The sequence below is a fragment of the Triticum aestivum genome, chromosome 2A, assembly GCF_018294505.1.
Source record: "Triticum aestivum cultivar Chinese Spring chromosome 2A, IWGSC CS RefSeq v2.1, whole genome shotgun sequence".
Classification (NCBI taxonomy): domain Eukaryota; kingdom Viridiplantae; phylum Streptophyta; class Magnoliopsida; order Poales; family Poaceae; genus Triticum; species Triticum aestivum.
In genome coordinates, this window is record NC_057797.1 from 553,650,998 (window position 1) to 553,656,884 (window position 5,887).

General features: G+C 45.9%; 1 long non-coding RNA gene across 3 annotated transcripts; it reads left to right on the top strand.

The window, feature by feature from the left end:
- The first annotated feature begins 2,336 nt into the window (after nt 1-2,336).
- Nucleotides 2,337-5,261, top strand: LOC123189387 (uncharacterized). Of its 3 annotated transcripts, XR_006495736.1 has the most exons (3): nt 2,345-2,829; nt 3,123-3,165; nt 3,261-5,261. It is a non-coding gene; the product is annotated as an uncharacterized lncRNA (long non-coding RNA). The 3 variants fall into 3 exon arrangements; XR_006495735.1 differs by having other exon boundaries at nt 2,337-3,165; XR_006495737.1 differs by lacking the exon at nt 3,123-3,165 and having other exon boundaries at nt 2,337-2,829.
- The last annotated feature ends 626 nt before the right edge of the window (nt 5,262-5,887 follow it).

Sequence of the window (5,887 nt, forward strand, 5' to 3'; positions counted from 1 at the left end):
TGCCTTAGGGTGCTGAAATTTGACCCTGGTGATGAGGTAAACAATAGTACCTTCATCATTCAGGCCGACAACAGGCTGACATGTCCAGAGATTTTGCAAGTTTCTCTCTGCAGCCTCACTACTGTTGTGAGTCTTACGCAGCAGCATTCCACAGCGAAGCAATACGGACCGCATTGTCGCGTCAATTCGGATGGCAGATGCATTGACAGTGAAGTCGGGTTTCCAATCCTCGGGATCGCCGGTGATTTTGCAGTTGGTATATGTGGTGAGTGTCCAGTCATCAATTTTGAGCTTGGGGCCCCTGGTTTCAGGGTCTTTACCAGGAAGACGATGGCCGGAGGGTTCCAACTCAACAAACTTGAGGCAATCCCCCACGACAGAAACGCTTCGGTAAGGCTTTGGACAGCAATCAAGCGCCTTGCCGCCGTGGCTTCCTGGCCTTACCGGCAGCGTCACAAGGTGGATTTTGTCCTCATTGTCACCGAGCACATCATAGAACAGTATTCCTTGCCAGAGATCAACCCAGCCAATGGCCCCCCTGCTTCCGATGGTGATGACCGAGTTGGTAACATGCTGAAAGTGGCCGCGGCCATGGTCAGGAGGGAGCGGCATCGGGAAGGGTATCTGCGGCGGGTCCACTAGCACCTCCTTGTAGGTCCAATACCAGTCCTCGGACTTGAACAGGTAGAGCACGAAATTGAAATACGAGGCTTGAGACAGCACGGCGATGGTGAAGTGGTCGCCGCGGCGGAGGACGCCAACCTCATCGTCTTCGAACAAGTGAGGGTGAGGATGAGGGAGGAGCGTGAGCGACGGACCTGTGGATCTAGCCGGCTGGTAGATGAAGTAGTCACTCATCTTCTGTGTGATGTATCTGGGTGGGGGGCTGCGGCCGATGGCGATGCGGAGGACAAAGAAGCAGTCCGCCGCGCAAAGGATCTTGGGTTCCTGGAAGAAGTCATGGCCGGGATGCATCTCCTTGCCGTGCACGGTGAGACGGGATGGGATCGGCGGGGACGCAGGCCACAAGGAAACCACGATCCGATTGCCTGTACTGGTAAACTCTTGGGCCGTGCTGCCGTTGGTGCTGTCGTTGGTGTCGTCGATGTAGGCCGCGGAATCGACGAGGACGCAGGCGGCCGCCATGGAATGGAAACCCTAGAGGCCAAGATTTGGATTTCTTCTTCTTAGGTTGGGGACGGGTAGGTGGGGGGTTGAAGCAACAAGAACAAGGACGGGAGACGGCGCGACAAGCTGGTGGGAGGAAACCCGAGCTCTTTTGGGTTTTTTTTTTGAGTGTCCGGAAACCCTAGCTAAGCTATCGCGCATACATGTTCAGTACAAAGCTGGCCGAACGGGCCGGCCTGGCCCACCGCAATCGTGCCCGGCACGGCCCGGCCCACAATGGCATGATTAATAGCCGGGCCGTACCGCGCCGGCCCGCGTGCTGCAGGCAGCAGCCCAGGCACGGCACGGATGGGCCGGCACGCGGCACACCCAGGCACGCTGACCCGTCAGGCACGGAATTTCCTATTTTCCGCGAAATACCTCGGAAAACAAGGAGAAAAAGGCCAAAAAATACAGGAAATTGTAAAATTCGGTGGAGTATTACATGGGATAAATCTAGGAGTGTATAATCATCAGCCATCTGTTTTTCTATTTGCTTTAGGCTGTTTTTTCTTCCAGTCATGGTTTGACACGTGTCCTGCTGATTACTCAGGCCTGACTCACCCAAAAAAGCATCTGTTTTCAGAATGGTTTCAGGTCGAATGTTGCTTCCTTCCCCCGTGCGCCTATCCTATATCTTCTGGGTTGTGCGCCAGCCTAAACTTAGCGGGCTGACTAGCAAACCCGTTAGCCCCCAAAACACACGACAAACAGAAGTGCAAAAATCCACTGTCCCCCCCCCCCCCCCCCCGCCCCGCCCGCTTCCCTAGCCTCTCTTCCTGATATCTCCATCTACGTGAATAAGTCATTCGTGTAGTTTTAGGTCATCGATTTAAAAAAATAAATATTTCCTTCGTTTCAAATTACTCGTCGCAGAAATGGATGTATCTAAAACTAAAATACATCTGGATACATCCATACATGCGACAAGTAATTCGAAATGAAGAAAGTATATGCTATATATCATAATATATATATAGAGAGAGAGAAAGTCTATTAACAACCCAGGGTGAAGAATTATTATTCTTCACCCTAGTCAAACGACCGAACCAGAGCTCGGTGCGGCTCAGCGCACAAACCTCACCACGGCTGCTTCATTCAGCCGTTGTACTGTATTTTTATTTGTTTTTCTTACGGTGTTACTCGTGACGGTTCTTTTTGTTCTCGTTTTGGCATTTACTCTATCCACTTCCGTCGAAGAAAAAAAAAGAGCTCTATCCATTGCGCACCTCCTTCGGCTAGGTCGTGGGGCAAGCGGTTTCGGACTTTCGGAGGCGAACGACTGGAGTTTCCGGCGGCGAGCGGGCAGCAGGCCAGCAGCCATGGGTTTCGACGGCCTACGCTGTGGCCTCGGTGTAGGGAACCACCGCGGGTGGCCTCGGCGGCGTGCGACGCTCCAGGTAGCCTTTGTTTTGTGCTTGGAGCCCCACCACCGCTCAGATCTGTGAGGCAAGCTCAGCCATGGCCCCTTCTTTAGCGGCGACTTGGCTTCCGACGACGGCGACATGGATGCGAACAGAGTCGCTTCCGACTCCTCAGCGTTAGTGCCTCTGGCCTATACTACTACGTGTCTGTATCCGTCCTGCCTGACCACCCGCACGGCGCCGTTGTCCTCAAGGACCACTCGCTGGCGGCCCAACCTCCAACTCCTCCCCGAACAAGGTTAATGCTCTAGTCTTTAGCCTCTTCTCCCGCCTTCATTTTTTTTTCCTCCGGATCTGGAGCTGCGAGCGATTAGAAAGGGGTGATTTAGCTACGTGTGAGCGTATCAACTTTTTCAGGGAACATATCTTGACATTAATTTGTGGAACTTGTTAATTCCGTGAGAATTTAGTATGGCTAGCACATGGATGTATGCTTCCACTAATGTACGCCTATTTGGAAATTAGAACCAGGGCAAAGAATGAGCAAATACTCCACCTGTTTATGTACGTTTGTCTTCTTTCATGTAACAGAGTTCGGAGATTCACAACGTAGGAAAGGAGGGGAGTTCTCAAAGTACTGAACTTTGCACAACATAATTCACCCTTTTACATGCTTAGCCACAACATAATTTTTTCTTAACTAATTTATAATTTCAAATGTTTTTCCAGGCCCAGTTCTCATTGAAAAACACCAAGAACATCATGGGAATACGTGAGGTTTTTGCTCCTAATTTTTTTATTTGACTGCAATGCCGTTACATAGATAGCTCTCACTTTCGGTTTCTCTGTGGATTTAAATTCTGATCCTGTGATGTTTTTCCTGGTGCTCATATTAACTCTGTCATAACTGATGTAAGTCATTTTTTTCCAAATATAACTGATGTAAGTCTTGGTGTTTTAGAATCTCTCTTTATGTATGTTTGACACCAGTCAACTTTTTATTGAGCCATGATGCCTTTTATTTTGCCAAATGTAATTTTAGGTTCCTGTTGTGATGATCAGTTGCACTCAGTTACTCCTTTATCATATTCTAAAGCTAAGAGTTTTGTGTAGTATACATGGCTAAATGACTAACAATTCAATCTCATTGACACTAGAAGGCCTCGTGGCTACATGAACCTTTCCTTCTCGTTTTCTTCTGAAACTTGCTGCTTTGCAATGTCAATCACAACTTCCCAAGGCAGATACATGTTATATTAGAGGATTGCAACATCCCATGGGCATCAGCAACAGAAGCAGCATAGAATAGTGAGACATTGTGGGAGGAGTAGGCGATCGCGTGCGTTGCGGCCACGCGCCTGCCCGTGCACCGTGCACCTTCTGCCACCACGAGTTCCGACACTATTGAGTTGAGCGGAACGATATGGATGACGCAAGGAGAGGAATATAGAGCTGACAGTTGATTTGGGAACAGGTGGCGGCGTCTCTAAAAACCAATCTACATGCTCTTTCGGCAGTAAGGCATTGATTTTATTCATCTTCAACTGATTTTCCTATCTTGCAGTGTTGTCCATTTAAGTATAATTATTTTAGTGCCCGACTTTTTACGACTGCCATAGACATGCATTTACTTGGTTCTGCTTAAAATTGATTCGTCTGCATGATTTTATTCATGCTTGTTCATAAATTGCGTATCCAGTATGCCATTGATCATTTTCATTTTGTCATCTCGACACTAGGCCAGAAGCTACAAGTGACTCAATAGTTCCAAAATAGACAATTATGTGTCTATTTGGGCAGAACATGGCCTGATTCAGTGGGCGGCATGGTCATTCTTTTCTGAATTGAAATTATTATCAAAAGAATTGACTAGATCATTTTGGTTGGAATAAAAAAAGGACGAATATTTCTTCATACTGTGGTTTTTTGTAGTCTTGCCGTTGCGGAAGCTGTAATAATTCTTCCTCTCTCTACAGTACATGGATAATGTGTTCCTAATTTTCTGGTATTGTTTTATGAGATGTGGTGAGTGGGTCTATCCTAACGAATTATTCTGCAGACAATCATCATCAATGACTTGTTGATGTGCAAGTGACAAGGAAACCGAAGAAGTTTCCATGGGCAGATGCAGAACAAAGTGATGCCACATAAGAACTTCTAACTAAAGCTTTGCTTTTCTCCTTATCCATATTTTTGCATATCCTATTTGGATGCTTCTTACAGAATATTGCTACCGTTTCAGATATCAACTATTCACCATTGGGACAAGAAATGCATAACTTCTGAAGTTTTATCTCAAGTAATTAAGCCTAGATTATGGCATTTTGAAAGGAATCAACATGTCTATCACCGAAGCATTGTGCAACTGAAATAGTTCAGTCTGCCTTGTGTAGTTTCTTGCACAGATTGACTCCAGCTTTTTGGCAAATGAGGACACGCTGGTACTACAGATCGACTCCATCTTATGAGAAGTGTGCATGGCAGCATCTATTTTAGATGCCCTCGAGTCCCTAGCTTTGGAATCACCGGGACGTGCCTTTTATGTCAGGATTCCTATTTTATGATGGCGCCTAGAATTCTTCTGTGACATAATGTATTTGGCACCTAGAATTCTTATCTGGCATAATGTATTTCACATTCAGTTCATTTTTTTGAGTTGGATTATTTTACATTCAAATTGTTAGACCGTGTGTTGATATTATTATTGTATACATCAGCATTTTGACTAAACATCATGTTCTAGTTTTGTTCAAGTCAATGGCAAGCAGCAGCGCTGAAGTAAGATATTCTTGTTTCACATTGGCATTCCTATTTCATGTCAGAACCAAATTTCTTAATCCAATGGTGGTATACAAAAGGGTGATTAAGTCAAATGTGTTTCTACTTCATCTCGGCTTAAAAATTTCTTTCATCGGTAGCCAGTTTCTGCGTGAGATACAAAAGGGTTAACAAGTCAACTTCCAAATTTCTTAAGCCAGTGGTATACAAAAGGGTTAACAAGTCAAATGTATTAAAACTTTCTTGACTTAAATTTTTCTTTCATCGGTAGCCAGTTTCTGCGTGAGTGACTATTTGGAGCTGAATTAGTGGAATGTAAACTTGATTATCGTAGCTCATTTAGTGGAACATAATCTGTTTACGCTTTTTTAGGGGCAACCTTGTTACGTTTGCATGTACTTTCCTTACACCGGTGGTTCCCAAAAAAGCATCGTGGACAGTGGCCTTGGAGACGCAGAGGGCCTGGTAATCTTACGTTGCATGCAAACTTTTTTTACAGGAAAAAAACAATCGTCGGCAGTGGGCTGGGACACGCAGAGTGACTGGTAATCTTACGTTGCATGCATACTTTTTTTACA